This window comes from Porites lutea, chromosome 9 (genome assembly GCF_958299795.1).
Source record: "Porites lutea chromosome 9, jaPorLute2.1, whole genome shotgun sequence".
Classification (NCBI taxonomy): Eukaryota; Metazoa; Cnidaria; class Anthozoa; order Scleractinia; family Poritidae; genus Porites; species Porites lutea.
Genome location: NC_133209.1, coordinates 30,717,982 through 30,734,073, shown reverse-complemented (window position 1 = coordinate 30,734,073; position 16,092 = coordinate 30,717,982).

The following is a 16,092-nucleotide window of genomic DNA, read 5'->3' as shown; positions in this document are numbered from 1 at the left end:
CTCTCTCGCCTATCGTACTCCTCCTACCCCGACCCTATTTCCCCGGGTTCCAACCCCACCCCCCTCCTCCGTCCTCTCTCACAAACGTGTGTTTTTAAGCAGTCACTCTCCGATGGCCAACTGATCTGCTAATTTTCTCGAAAAATAAGCACCTTATAAGAATCGATTTAGAGATACTTTTCAAAACAAATATCTTTGCTTTTTTTAATGTAAAAATAAACAGCTAGGTTGAAGTTTGGTGACGAAATCCCTCCTTGTTGAGAAACTAGAAACGAAATTGCCCACCATTACACAAGACATACATACACATGGCGTGTACCGACTGTGACTCCGGATAAAATCAAAGGCTAAGACAATAACGACAGATGGGATCTCAGAGTACCAAGTCTCCTAAGTAGCCCCTTCAACATAACATAACATAAATTTTATTTTAACTCGAATTTACGGGGTAGCTCTATTGAGATAATATTTCCGAGAAAAAAATGATAACAGTAAAATATGAATAAACGATAAATAAATAAATAATAATAAGGATAAATAAATAAATAATTAAATGAAAACCATTGAAAATTATTAAAAGAATATGTCGTGGAACTTAAAACTCCCTGGTCTTAAAAGCGATAAAACTTGGTTTAACTTTTGACATGTTGGCGTTTGTTTGTTGTTTTTATACAATTTTGTAGCATCAAAGCCTCATTTATGGTCATTTATCCACTTTTTAATGCTTTGAAATGCCATTCAGTTATTTCCTTTTCCTCCTTCTTTGTTGAGATGAACTGGGACGAGGACGAGCCTATGGAGTAGACGCTTTTCTGAGTTCTCCTGAACAAGCCTTCTTTACGATAGGTTTCGCCCAAACAAATGGGTAGAAAGTCTTTCGTCTAAACGCGTTATAACTGTCAGAAACGAAGAGCTGAAGAAAATGGAAAGAGAAATGTAAAAGTAAAAATGCTATTAGCGGGAGAACTTTAATCGCCGTCTGTTGCTAGTTCGAGGTTTTTGGAACCACGCACGGCCAAACTCGTGAACTCCTTCGAGGAGGTAAAGTGTTTCTATGTGTTGTTTCGTGTTGTTGTTGTTATCCTTCTGTAACTTATGCGCAATGGGAGCCACTTATCACAAGCTATCGTTTCCATAAACAATCATGATTAGTTAAAGGCAAGCTAATTGTACATAAATGCATATTCCAATCCAAAGGGCTAATTAACAAGTTTCACTCTCTATGGAAACCTCTCCTGTGCTTACTATAAGTTTTAATTATATAATCACCATGGCTCTTTTGTGTAAAGTAGTGTAATTTATTTAAGTATTTATTCAATGTTTTGTTTAGTAATACTTTGTAATGTTTGCAATAAAGTGTTGAAGCATCAAAAAAAAAAAAAAAAAAAACTCGTATGTTGAGATTTGAAGCAGGTGCGCCGGGGGTGCCACGAGTGCACTTGCACAGACCCCCCCCCCCCCCCCACAGGCCACAGAGGTGCACTTGTTTGTTGATCAACCGATTTTTTAAGTGAATTCATAGTATTGCTCTATTCTAATTGACAGATTGTGAGGTAAAATTGAAAATACTTTGAAAGAGTTGACAAGCCTGACTTAGTATGCACGCTTTCCAGAAAACGTATTTTAGTCTTGGTTAAGTATATAAAAGGGGATTTAGTATGGCTTCAAGACATTTACCCCTTGCTAATATTAATACGTCGCTTGCTCTTTCACTTCGTCCTTAACGGGTAACTTAAGTAACTTAAGCTACCCTACTCTTGTAATACAAAAAATTGCACCGTCACTCGGAGAAGAGTGTTGCATCATTCAACTCCAAGCTTTTTCATGTAAATAAGAATGATGTGAGTCGCGAGTCTTAGGAATGTTCCTCCTTTTGTGGTTATCGGGACAGTTGCTAGCTCGGGAGCAAAATCACTTTTTAAAACCTTGCTTTGTCACCTTCATCAGGACTGCAAACGACCGCCGGCACAAAATAGCACAATTTTAGGAGTGAACCGTTTTAGTGATTACCTGGCATTTGTTCAGTCAGATATCACCAGACAGAACGCTGTGAAAAACAAATTAACCGGTAAAGATATCGATGATCATAACTGATGACTGAAGGCCTCCTGCTGAGATTTAAGAAAACAGTTTTACTTCACCGGATCAGAATGCGAGCCTGTCAATCTCAATTTGTGATTGCAATTGGCAGAATGGCAGGGAATGGGTACATTGCGTGTTCCAATGCATGCTTCCATAAAATCCAGCAATCGGTGAGGATTTTTTTAAAATAAAATCAGAATAACTTTTCGAATAACAATCTAAGTTTCTTAAAATTTACTCTAAGAAGCGAACCAAGTCAAAAGTTCTTTTTGCCATTACAGTTCAAGTGTGGACTTCTTGTTCCGATTTATCCTTTAATATCGCGCATCGTTGTAGTGTATTGTGCAAGCATTACGCGTTTCAAACAGAAACTATTTATAGTAATTTTTCTTACAGAAATAAGAGGTAAGAAATAAAGTCTTTCGTTATTAGATTAAACAGTTTTTAACTTGTTGTGAAAACTGACAATCGTATACGAGTATGAATAGCTTGTAAAAGAGTTTAATCCGTTTAGTCTAAAAACGGGAAATAACTGATTCTTGTGCTACTTTGAATTCAGGCTATGTATTTTATCAAAGATGGTCCACATTTCCCTTAGTAGAAAACTAAAGGTGTTTGATACTAGTCTAAAATGAGAAAATACTTAAAACTAGGAAACTACGACGTACTGCACAGTGAGTAAAGAAACACATACCCTGGGAACAGAGTCTCCTTCGATCTTCCTAGATAAATCGGCCTCTTCGCTTCCTCTTTCCTGACTTATCTAGGAAAGATCGAAGCGACTCTGCTAGCAGGGTAAGAAACACACACACGCTACTCTAGATCCCCAATTTTTTTTTTACTTTCCGAAAAAAATTTAGCCCACAGGTTCTTAATTACTAGCATCCTCATTACAGTACAAGAATTTGACTTCACTTCACCGTAGAGGGGCAAACATATTTGGGTCTTTTTGACCTTCGACTGCATGACCTGTGTTTATATCTGTGCCTAGGCAACATGATTGTAAACGTTGCATCTTGTTTTACAAAATAGTCTCATCAATACAAAATGATTTAAAAGCTTGATGTCATTGCAAGCCTCGCTTACACCTGATTCAAGATTTTTGCCTTGACAGTCAGAAATTCACCTTGTTCGTATAAACTTAAGATGCATGTTCTGAGTAAAATTTTGGAAAATATTCTTTCCTTTTCTCTCTAAAGGGTAAAAGGTATTCTTCCATTTTTTTCTCTGAGAACGTTGACAAGATTGTGAATAGCTATAGTTATAGTTACGTTGGGCTGAATAAAACGATCCAATCCGCCCACAACTTGCAGTGAGGAGCACTTGTAATATGTATTCTAGTAAATCTGATGTTTCACAGATGACGATTTCCCTGTCTTGAAACACCAGTATGGTCGCCGTAACGTCATGTGAAAACGCTCTATAAGCCATTTAATTGCACGATGGCATCATTTTACTACTTCTGTGCAATTACAGGTTAAGGCCGCTAAAAAATTAACCAGTTTACCGCGACGTCGTTGCAACTTATTTTTTCTAATTATTCAAAACGCCACGATTTCTGCTTCTTTGAGGCATTTCGGTTTTTAATGAATTCGACTTGTGCTATGAGTATTTTGTTATCTTGGGGATGTTAGTCCTCTAAGCCAGACAGCCAGTAAAAGCTAAAAAAACAAAGGGTGGATTTATTTACAGTGCGCACATGAAGCCGTCGTTTAAAACATCAAACAAATCTAAAGGGCAAAGGCCCATGCTGGAAATAAATTCATCCCAAATAAGGCGAAGCGAATTAACAAAATACCTAATCGATTACATGCGCGTTTTTTTTTTTTTGGATACATTTTCTAGCACACCTACAGCAGCATCGTCAAATGACCAAATTCAGAAGTTTTTTTTTTCCCTGAAGAACGTGGGCGTCCGATGGTTTACTGAAACAATTCTCTTCTCGCAAGAGCTTTTCAGCCTTGTCTATGAATTGCATTACCTCCCCCCCCCCCCAAATTATATTTCTCAGGTGCATTGTGACAAAGGAAGCACTGACGAAGAGATCTCGCTTTAGATTTCTTCTTGTGGCCAATTTATTTTGTCATCAAGTTTCAAGTTGTTTCTAGACTGGGACTTTAAGGCTGACATGCTTCCGTGTTACATCCCTGCTAACACCGCATTTTCATAAGTCAACCGGCCCTCTATTTCAATTCTATATGCTGGGTCAATATACCTCTCTTATATTGAGCTTAAGGTAGCCGGTAAGTTTAATTATAGAAGTTTGTTTTTAAAATGGAATTGCAACATTGGTTTCCGCGATATTAAAGTTACCTCACGCTTGCCAGCTTTTTACGTTCGCTGGCATCCGACAAATAAACTACCGCCGGATGTCGTAAATGACACTCATCATGACAAATTATTTGCATGTAAACTCAAATCAGGTGGTTAAAAAAGCGCTTGGGAAAGCAAAAGCATTCATGAAAACTGTACTTTTAAGACCAGAATGATGTCGATGAAGATCAGTGAAGGTGAACCCCATTTGAGGGCCCACTATGTTTGATTATTGGAGCTACAGAAATGTTATCAGGTCTCGGATCTTTCTAGTTAAATTAATACAATAAATAAATATTAAAAATATAAATATGTATTCAACTCATCCTTGGTAGAGAGCATATAAGGTAGTGGCGCCGTGACAATGTCAGAAATTTCGAAAAAAAACAGAAATTGATCTCTTACCTCCTTCAATTCCAGTGACTACCACGACGATAGTTACGAGGAAGTTCATCTCGCACCCAAAGATTGTCTACTACTAGAAAAGTGATCAAGCTAGGTGCCGATATTATGATAATTGTCAAGAAGATAACCTACATTTAGCTGTTTTTTCCCTAATTAACGCGCTTAGCAACTTTGCGCACAAGTGATTGGACTGTTTTGACATTTCTGGCTTCGTCTAAGCCAATCAGGTGGCCCGTGCGCGAGCAGCAATACATGAAAATGCGCATTACTCTCAGTTTCTAGCCAAAAATATGGGTAAATTCATTTCCAGCATACGCTTATAACAGTTACATTTGCCCTCTGGAATTTGTCAATATTTCTGAGGTTATAAACAATAAAAAGTTTCAACGGCAAACCGTATTTACTCGGTTAAGCCCCGCGGCCTTAATAAAATTATCACCCTTAATGTTCAGCGTTTCCGATGCGGCATTTATTTGGAAGTCACATTTCTTAAAGCATTGAGAACAGTTACGGGAAATCATTCGTAAATATTATTCTCGGTAGAATTGTAAATGTCTGGATTGCGAAAGATGACCAAGCCTTATACCGTATCTTTCCTATAATCCTCGAAAAAGACCTCGCGTTCATCTAATTGGGTGAAGCGTTTTTTTCTGGGGGGGTCGATTACTGGAAATTTTGCTTGTATATATCTGCGGCTTTTAATAGAAGGGGGTTGAATCGATTAAATACGGTTGCTACAAGGGAATCTGCTCATAGTTTAAATACATGTATGAAATGATGAATACATGAATTACATCAGTATATTTGAACCATGGAATGAAGAAATAGGTGCAAAGAATATCGGCTCGCGCAGCACGTTGGAAGGGGTGGGAAAGGGGGTCTATGTGCTCGCTCAACTGGAATCTAGCCTGTGTACAGGCTAGACCCCCCTCCCCTCAGTAAAAATCGGATTCGATTTTTACTGAGGGGAAGGGGGGGGGGGGGGGTCTGTACACAGGCTACTGGAATCCGGAAATCAAAGCGTGGAATCAAGAATCCATCACTGTTTTCATTACCATAATGTTTCTTTAACGCACAACCCTAAGCGCGATCCCTGTTGAAACTCTGATTTCTTTAATTCCTGCCCTGTAAATAAGAAATCTGCCATTTTCAACCTAACTAATTTAGAAGGCTAGTATCAACTTTTCTTTCATAATTGGATCTCTCCAAGCGAAATAAGAAGTAAATAAGAGATGACTGCAAAATTTCAAAACGAAAGAAGAACTTGGCGTTGTCCACGTTCTGCCGGGAGACATTTCAGCAACTGCCTCGTACCCAGACGTCTCTCTCTCTCTCTCTCTCGATGAAAATGTGCGCGCAAAGGAAGACGGGAAGGAGACAACGAGCGAGACTTCGTCTTCCCATGGTCCCTTGCGGTTCATCACCAGTCGCTCGCCTCTACCTTGCGAAAAACGAAGCGCCTGAGGAGGAGGCTGTTTCAGCAAGCCATCTTAGGGAAGCAAAGCGGCAGGTACAAAACGCCGGTCACAGGTCACTAATGCAGGTTAGAGTCCAGGTCACTGTGCTACGGTAAATAAACAACATTAAAAGTGTCTCTAACTTTAATCACAATCCGAAACAGAAACTGCTTTTGTCAGGTATTTACCAATGGAGCAGTGATCTGCACAAGTGAACTGTGACTTGTGACCTGTGTTTTGTATACTGGAAATCAGTCAGCCTCTTCCGATGGCAGTTCGCTCAGACTAAGTCGATTCGCCCGATGTGTTCTTTGAGCCTGAGAAAGAAATAAGCATAAAAAGACAGTGACTGCACATGTGGAATCCAAGGTTTACTAAAATAATATCTCGGAGAAGTAGTTTCACCATGTTGTAGAGTGTTGTATGTGATCGGGCAAATAGACTTAAGTCCTGAGCGAACGCCTTCGGACGAAACGACCGCAATTCAATAAGAAGTGTTGAAGACATGCTAGAGGATATAATAGTGGAACTGATTTCTTTAACTTTTTGTGTTTTAGTATAAAAACTTTGCCAAACCCGAAGGATTTTTGTACGTGACACAAAACCAGCCCGACTTATACCACATTTTAAGATCACGGCTGGTTACAGAATTTCCAGTTCGTCAACATCACAATCAAGTCCGTAGTCGTCTCAACAACAGAGCGAAGAAAATCATGCGAAAGGAGCAGTTTTATGTTAATTATAATGGAGCATTTAGCATAACAGGGGCACATTTTGAGTGTGTGATATAGTTCTCACATAATAACAGTCTTTTGCGTCAGTAAGATGCCTTTGTTTGTTTGGCGATAAATTGTTAATGAGTTCAAGAGGCGTTTTATCGGTGTCGGTTTTTGTTACCACCACGATAATATTGGTTTCTGTTCCGGCAATGATTTTCAAAAGGTGTTTATATCCATTGTAAATTGGCTATTATCACTGAGCAATCAGATGTTGTGAGTCAAAATAATTTTTGTGTGACCTTGCGATAAAAGGGACTTTTCTGAACAAGCAATTTTTATCAAGAAGTTTTGAAAGTTTATACTTTTACTTTCCCAGTACGTTTTCGTTTATAAGAGTTGGTGAATACGGCAATCATCAAGTTTGAAGTCTATTCATTCTGACTAGCTAGTTTTGTCATCAATTTGTCAAGTCTTAATCGATTCTGCTAACTTTTCTTCTTGATTGCGTCACTGATGTCACGTTCAAACTTGATATTTTTATTATAGAGCGTATTCATCACTTTAGTCGTGACCAGCGGGTGAAAAACAGGCTATTGTAGTCTTCGCATATTCATTAGTTTTGTCAAACTGATGGCGGTGATCAACACCCCTGAGCAATCAAATGGTAGGAGTCAAAACGGCCTGTGCTAGCAATTCTTTAACATTAGTTTTCCTCAACTTTCCTCGCTTTTATTGTCTACCGAGAAGATTAGAAAGTTTGTATTTTCTTTCCCGGTACTTTTAAATTTATTCAGGGCTTGCTTGTGGTAATTCACACGACTAAAGGCCTTTTTCAAAAATACCTTAATACTCTTTGTTGTCCCTCCAAAATTTTGCATTACCATTGTTCTCAAGTTCTCTTGGGGCGAAAGGCCTATTGTCTACTCATTCACTAGCCAGTTTTGTCATCGATTTGTCAAGTTTTAATCAAGTCGGCATTTTTTTTTAGAATGCGTCTAATTCAACCGTTAGTATAATTGTTTATTGATGAACTGAGTACTGTTTTTCTCAACGTATTGTCAAGTCCTATGCTTATCCACTAGTATACTGTTTTCAACCAAGAGCTACGTTATGTAATCGATCGAGTCGGCAAACTTTTCTCTTTGAATGTGACCAATCTATGCTTTGATTGCCTATTGTTGAAGGATAGAGTGCGTGCTTTTCTCACGTACAATTTCAAGAAAAGATTTATCAAAAACATTTCTCGTACTGGTTTGAATTTTAATCGAGCGACCGTATAAATGGAGACACCAATTTCAACTTGATTTAACTGTGTTTAGAGCCACAAACTTCCGTACCTTGCATTGCCTGCGGTGTAGTGAAGACCAATCTCAGCCAGGCGATCTCTGGTCTGGAATGAAAGTCAAGATTCTCTTCTGCCTCCTCGAAAACAGCAGGTTTGTTCTTAGGTGAACTTTAACTTTTGGTTACGTTATACTTTACTTTCTCTTCTGAAAAACATCATAAGTCAATTTAAAGAAACGGTGATAAGCGTCCAGATTGCTTTGACGGGTCTTACTGGTTATATTTGCTGCAGAAAGAAATTATTCTTTTAGACTTTACATCACTGATTTTCTGTCATAGTTCTTCCCTCTGCGTATTATTGTCGCCCGATGTTACCTGTGAACATACATGGTCCCCTTTGTTATGTTGCCGTTGGCTCGATGAATGTTGAACTGGAGGGACAAAAATGCAATAAAGCCGGTTTACGTGAAGTCAACAAGATAAACGAGAGTTGCGATTGTTAGGGTCAAATAGGCCTATTTTGTTGACGGTCTCTGTAGTTAGAATTTTTCGCTTTGGTTAAAGAAGTGTTCACTTCTGTGGCTTCACTTATGCTGAATAAACTTCAAACGTTGGACAGTTTTTTATTATTCTGACTCAGACTATATGCTTCTATACTTGATTAACCGCGACCTTGTTTAATGTACGATTTGAAGGTAAATTATACTTTTATGCCGCACAAACGCGGTCACAACAAACCAACTATTGGTAATTTTGGCGTAGAGTGCTTAGCTTGCACCAGAAAAGAATTACAATGCTTCCCGGGACGGTTCAGGCTGACGTAAGATAATAGTCGTGCGAGGGGCAAGACAGATGTGAATAGAACTGAAGGTAACGAGAAACCAGTTAACCAAGAGAATAAGGTTAATTCGGAGTGCAATTCTTAACACATTTGAACGGTAGTATTTACAACAACAAATAACACTTTCCATTTTTTAACAGGTACTGCCTCACCATAAAGAAAAGCAGAACAATTTGCCTTGCAAGAAAGTCTTCAAAATAACAATAAAAGTACTGCCACGGTCCTTAACAAGGATATGCAGCCAACTAATTTGTGTCTGTCATTTATTCCGTATATACCAAACCTATGGTAAGTTCATTTTTTTGCACAGCTCAGTAGGTTAGTCGGGTCTTCATGCAATTTTCCATTGCTTTAAACAGGTTATTAATTGAATAAATTTTAAGAACAGGTCGTTGAGGTGGAACAGAAGATCATTATTACAACTAATAACCTACTGTTTCAAATCAGTGGCCATAATGATAACCTGCTGGTCAGTCTAGAACTATGGAAAATCACGCGCTCGGTCATTATTTTTAAAAACGTTTCGAGGCTAAGCGATTAAACTATATTTCTTTTCATGTTGCATCTTTCTTTTCAATAATTATCATAAGACATTTTTTGACAATTCTGGTTTGGTATATACCCCTAGACAACTGCATGTTGTATTTAGATATAAATTAAACCTCTAAAGGCCTGACAGAGAAAACTACAAATATCTAAAAGAAGTTTACTCTTTTAAATTCAGTAAAGAAAGTTCGGTTTCGGGGACAAACGAAACCCTACCCAAAGCTAAATTCCTCAGAGTAAACCAACAACTAAAGAGAGAAATAAAGAGGAAAAAATATAACAAAACTACACCTAGAGCATACCTACTATCAAGAAGAACACAAAAAAAGGTAGGTAAAAAAAGGTAAGTAACCAGGTAAGTTTCATTACATCACCTTTCATTGAGCCCTGGGGACTAAGTGCTCCGCCCAAGGGGGGAGAGCCCTGGGGACTAAGTGCTCCGCCCAAGGGGGGAGAGCCCTGGGGACTAAGTGCTCCGCCCAAGGGGGGAGAGCCCCGGGGACTAAGTGCTCCGCCCAAGGGGGGAGAGCCCCGGGGACTAAGTGCTCCGCCCAAGGGGGGAGAGCCCCGGGGACTAAGTGCTCCGCCCAAGGGGGGAGAGCCCCGGGGACTAAGTGCTCCGCCCAAGGGGGGAGAGCCCCGGGGACTAAGTGCTCCGCCCAAGGGGGGAGAGCCCCGGGGACTAAGTGCTCCGCCCAAGGGGGGAGAGCCCCGGGGACTAAGTGCTCCGCCCAAGGGGGGAGAGCCCCGGGGACTAAGTGCTCCGCCCAAGGGGGGAGAGCCCCGGGGACTAAGTGCTCCGCCCAAGGGGGGAGAGCCCCGGGGACTAAGTGCTCCGCCCAAGGGGGGAGAGCCCCGGGGACTAAGTGCTCCGCCCAAGGGGGGAGAGCCCCGGGGACTAAGTGCTCCGCCCAAGGGGGGAGAGCCCCGGGGACTAAGTGCTCCGCCCAAGGGGGGAGAGCCCCGGGGACTAAGTGCTCCGCCCAAGGGGGGAGAGCCCCGGGGACTAAGTGCTCCGCCCAAGGGGGGAGAGCCCCGGGGACTAAGTGCTCCGCCCAAGGGGGGAGAGCCCCGGGGACTAAGTGCTCCGCCCAAGGGGGGAGAGCCCCGGGGACTAAGTGCTCCGCCCAAGGGGGGAGAGCCCCGGGGACTAAGTGCTCCGCCCAAGGGGGGAGAGCCCCGGGGACTAAGTGCTCCGCCCAAGGGGGGAGAGCCCCGGGGACTAAGTGCTCCGCCCAAGGGGGGAGAGCCCCGGGGACTAAGTGCTCCGCCCAAGGGGGGAGAGCCCCGGGGACTAAGTGCTCCGCCCAAGGGGGGAGAGCCCCGGGGACTAAGTGCTCCGCCCAAGGGGGGAGAGCCCCGGGGACTAAGTGCTCCGCCCAAGGGGGGAGAGCCCCGGGGACTAAGTGCTCCGCCCAAGGGGGGAGAGCCCCGGGGACTAAGTGCTCCGCCCAAGGGGGGAGAGCCCCGGGGACTAAGTGCTCCGCCCAAGGGGGGAGAGCCCCGGGGACTAAGTGCTCCGCCCAAGGGGGGAGAGCCCCGGGGACTAAGTGCTCCGCCCAAGGGGGGAGAGCCCCGGGGACTAAGTGCTCCGCCCAAGGGGGGAGAGCCCCGGGGACTAAGTGCTCCGCCCAAGGGGGGAGAGCCCCGGGGACTAAGTGCTCCGCCCAAGGGGGGAGAGCCCCGGGGACTAAGTGCTCCGCCCAAGGGGGGAGAGCCCCGGGGACTAAGTGCTCCGCCCAAGGGGGGAGAGCCCCGGGGACTAAGTGCTCCGCCCAAGGGGGGAGAGCCCCGGGGACTAAGTGCTCCGCCCAAGGGGGGAGAGCCCCGGGGACTAAGTGCTCCGCCCAAGGGGGGAGAGCCCCGGGGACTAAGTGCTCCGCCCAAGGGGGGAGAGCCCCGGGGACTAAGTGCTCCGCCCAAGGGGGGAGAGCCCCGGGGACTAAGTGCTCCGCCCAAGGGGGGAGAGCCCCGGGGACTAAGTGCTCCGCCCAAGGGGGGAGAGCCCCGGGGACTAAGTGCTCCGCCCAAGGGGGGAGAGCCCCGGGGACTAAGTGCTCCGCCCAAGGGGGGAGAGCCCCGGGGACTAAGTGCTCCGCCCAAGGGGGGAGAGCCCCGGGGACTAAGTGCTCCGCCCAAGGGGGGAGAGCCCCGGGGACTAAGTGCTCCGCCCAAGGGGGGAGAGCCCCGGGGACTAAGTGCTCCGCCCAAGGGGGGAGAGCCCCGGGGACTAAGTGCTCCGCCCAAGGGGGGAGAGCCCCGGGGACTAAGTGCTCCGCCCAAGGGGGGAGAGCCCCGGGGACTAAGTGCTCCGCCCAAGGGGGGAGAGCCCCGGGGACTAAGTGCTCCGCCCAAGGGGGGAGAGCCCCGGGGACTAAGTGCTCCGCCCAAGGGGGGAGAGCCCCGGGGACTAAGTGCTCCGCCCAAGGGGGGAGAGCCCCGGGGACTAAGTGCTCCGCCCAAGGGGGGAGAGCCCCGGGGACTAAGTGCTCCGCCCAAGGGGGGAGAGCCCCGGGGACTAAGTGCTCCGCCCAAGGGGGGAGAGCCCCGGGGACTAAGTGCTCCGCCCAAGGGGGGAGAGCCCCGGGGACTAAGTGCTCCGCCCAAGGGGGGAGAGCCCCGGGGACTAAGTGCTCCGCCCAAGGGGGGAGAGCCCCGGGGACTAAGTGCTCCGCCCAAGGGGGGAGAGCCCCGGGGACTAAGTGCTCCGCCCAAGGGGGGAGAGCCCCGGGGACTAAGTGCTCCGCCCAAGGGGGGAGAGCCCCGGGGACTAAGTGCTCCGCCCAAGGGGGGAGAGCCCCGGGGACTAAGTGCTCCGCCCAAGGGGGGAGAGCCCCGGGGACTAAGTGCTCCGCCCAAGGGGGGAGAGCCCCGGGGACTAAGTGCTCCGCCCAAGGGGGGAGAGCCCCGGGGACTAAGTGCTCCGCCCAAGGGGGGAGAGCCCCGGGGACTAAGTGCTCCGCCCAAGGGGGGAGAGCCCCGGGGACTAAGTGCTCCGCCCAAGGGGGGAGAGCCCCGGGGACTAAGTGCTCCGCCCAAGGGGGGAGAGCCCCGGGGACTAAGTGCTCCGCCCAAGGGGGGAGAGCCCCGGGGACTAAGTGCTCCGCCCAAGGGGGGAGAGCCCCGGGGACTAAGTGCTCCGCCCAAGGGGGGAGAGCCCGGGGGACTAAGTGCTCCGCCCAAGGGGGGAGAGCCCGGGGGACTAAGTGCTCCGCCCAAGGGGGGAGAGCCCGGGGGACTAAGTGCTCCGCCCAAGGGGGGAGAGCCCGGGGGACTAAGTGCTCCGCCCAAGGGGGGAGAGCCCGGGGGACTAAGTGCTCCGCCCAAGGGGGGAGAGCCCGGGGGACTAAGTGCTCCGCCCAAGGGGGGAGAGCCCGGGGGACTAAGTGCTCCGCCCAAGGGGGGAGAGCCCGGGGGACTAAGTGCTCCGCCCAAGGGGGGAGAGCCCGGGGGACTAAGTGCTCCGCCCAAGGGGGGAGAGCCCGGGGGACTAAGTGCTCCGCCCAAGGGGGGAGAGCCCGGGGGACTAAGTGCTCCGCCCAAGGGGGGAGAGCCCGGGGGACTAAGTGCTCCGCCCAAGGGGGGAGAGCCCGGGGGACTAAGTGCTCCGCCCAAGGGGGGAGAGCCCGGGGGACTAAGTGCTCCGCCCAAGGGGGGAGAGCCCGGGGGACTAAGTGCTCCGCCCAAGGGGGCAGAGCCCGGGGGACTAAGTGCTCCGCCCAAGGGGGCAGAGCCCGGGGGACTAAGTGCTCCGCCCAAGGGGGCAGAGCCCGGGGGACTAAGTGCTCCGCCCAAGGGGGCAGAGCCCGGGGGACTAAGTGCTCCGCCCAAGGGGGCAGAGCCCGGGGGACTAAGTGCTCCGCCCAAGGGGGCAGAGCCCGGGGGACTAAGTGCTCCGCCCAAGGGGGCAGAGCCCGGGGGACTAAGTGCTCCGCCCAAGGGGGCAGAGCCCGGGGGACTAAGTGCTCCGCCCAAGGGGGCAGAGCCCGGGGGACTAAGTGCTCCGCCCAAGGGGGCAGAGCCCGGGGGACTAAGTGCTCCGCCCAAGGGGGCAGAGCCCGGGGGACTAAGTGCTCCGCCCAAGGGGGCAGAGCCCGGGGGACTAAGTGCTCCGCCCAAGGGGGCAGAGCCCGGGGGACTAAGTGCTCCGCCCAAGGGGGCAGAGCCCGGGGGACTAAGTGCTCCGCCCAAGGGGGCAGAGCCCGGGGGACTAAGTGCTCCGCCCAAGGGGGCAGAGCCCGGGGGACTAAGTGCTCCGCCCAAGGGGGCAGAGCCCGGGGGACTAAGTGCTCCGCCCAAGGGGGCAGAGCCCGGGGGACTAAGTGCTCCGCCCAAGGGGGCAGAGCCCGGGGGACTAAGTGCTCCGCCCAAGGGGGCAGAGCCCGGGGGACTAAGTGCTCCGCCCAAGGGGGCAGAGCCCGGGGGACTAAGTGCTCCGCCCAAGGGGGCAGAGCCCGGGGGACTAAGTGCTCCGCCCAAGGGGGCAGAGCCCGGGGGACTAAGTGCTCCGCCCAAGGGGGCAGAGCCCGGGGGACTAAGTGCTCCGCCCAAGGGGGCAGAGCCCGGGGGACTAAGTGCTCCGCCCAAGGGGGCAGAGCCCGGGGGACTAAGTGCTCCGCCCAAGGGGGCAGAGCCCGGGGGACTAAGTGCTCCGCCCAAGGGGGCAGAGCCCGGGGGACTAAGTGCTCCGCCCAAGGGGGCAGAGCCCGGGGGACTAAGTGCTCCGCCCAAGGGGGCAGAGCCCGGGGGACTAAGTGCTCCGCCCAAGGGGGCAGAGCCCGGGGGACTAAGTGCTCCGCCCAAGGGGGCAGAGCCCGGGGGACTAAGTGCTCCGCCCAAGGGGGCAGAGCCCGGGGGACTAAGTGCTCCGCCCAAGGGGGCAGAGCCCGGGGGACTAAGTGCTCCGCCCAAGGGGGCAGAGCCCGGGGGACTAAGTGCTCCGCCCAAGGGGGCAGAGCCCGGGGGACTAAGTGCTCCGCCCAAGGGGGCAGAGCCCGGGGGACTAAGTGCTCCGCCCAAGGGGGCAGAGCCCGGGGGACTAAGTGCTCCGCCCAAGGGGGCAGAGCCCGGGGGACTAAGTGCTCCGCCCAAGGGGGCAGAGCCCGGGGGACTAAGTGCTCCGCCCAAGGGGGCAGAGCCCGGGGGACTAAGTGCTCCGCCCAAGGGGGCAGAGCCCGGGGGACTAAGTGCTCCGCCCAAGGGGGCAGAGCCCGGGGGACTAAGTGCTCCGCCCAAGGGGGCAGAGCCCGGGGGACTAAGTGCTCCGCCCAAGGGGGCAGAGCCCGGGGGACTAAGTGCTCCGCCCAAGGGGGCAGAGCCCGGGGGACTAAGTGCTCCGCCCAAGGGGGCAGAGCCCGGGGGACTAAGTGCTCCGCCCAAGGGGGCAGAGCCCGGGGGACTAAGTGCTCCGCCCAAGGGGGCAGAGCCCGGGGGACTAAGTGCTCCGCCCAAGGGGGCAGAGCCCGGGGGACTAAGTGCTCCGCCCAAGGGGGCAGAGCCCGGGGGACTAAGTGCTCCGCCCAAGGGGGCAGAGCCCGGGGGACTAAGTGCTCCGCCCAAGGGGGCAGAGCCCGGGGGACTAAGTGCTCCGCCCAAGGGGGCAGAGCCCGGGGGACTAAGTGCTCCGCCCAAGGGGGCAGAGCCCGGGGGACTAAGTGCTCCGCCCAAGGGGGCAGAGCCCGGGGGACTAAGTGCTCCGCCCAAGGGGGCAGAGCCCGGGGGACTAAGTGCTCCGCCCAAGGGGGCAGAGCCCGGGGGACTAAGTGCTCCGCCCAAGGGGGCAGAGCCCGGGGGACTAAGTGCTCCGCCCAAGGGGGCAGAGCCCGGGGGACTAAGTGCTCCGCCCAAGGGGGCAGAGCCCGGGGGACTAAGTGCTCCGCCCAAGGGGGCAGAGCCCGGGGGACTAAGTGCTCCGCCCAAGGGGGCAGAGCCCGGGGGACTAAGTGCTCCGCCCAAGGGGGCAGAGCCCGGGGGACTAAGTGCTCCGCCCAAGGGGGCAGAGCCCGGGGGACTAAGTGCTCCGCCCAAGGGGGCAGAGCCCGGGGGACTAAGTGCTCCGCCCAAGGGGGCAGAGCCCGGGGGACTAAGTGCTCCGCCCAAGGGGGCAGAGCCCGGGGGACTAAGTGCTCCGCCCAAGGGGGCAGAGCCCGGGGGACTAAGTGCTCCGCCCAAGGGGGCAGAGCCCGGGGGACTAAGTGCTCCGCCCAAGGGGGCAGAGCCCGGGGGACTAAGTGCTCCGCCCAAGGGGGCAGAGCCCGGGGGACTAAGTGCTCCGCCCAAGGGGGCAGAGCCCGGGGGACTAAGTGCTCCGCCCAAGGGGGCAGAGCCCGGGGGACTAAGTACGTAGACGTACGTTCGTACTAGACTACGTACGTTTACATTAATTTCTTTATTGAAGTGGACCAAGTGATCATAGCACCATAAACATTGATTGCAACTCAAATTA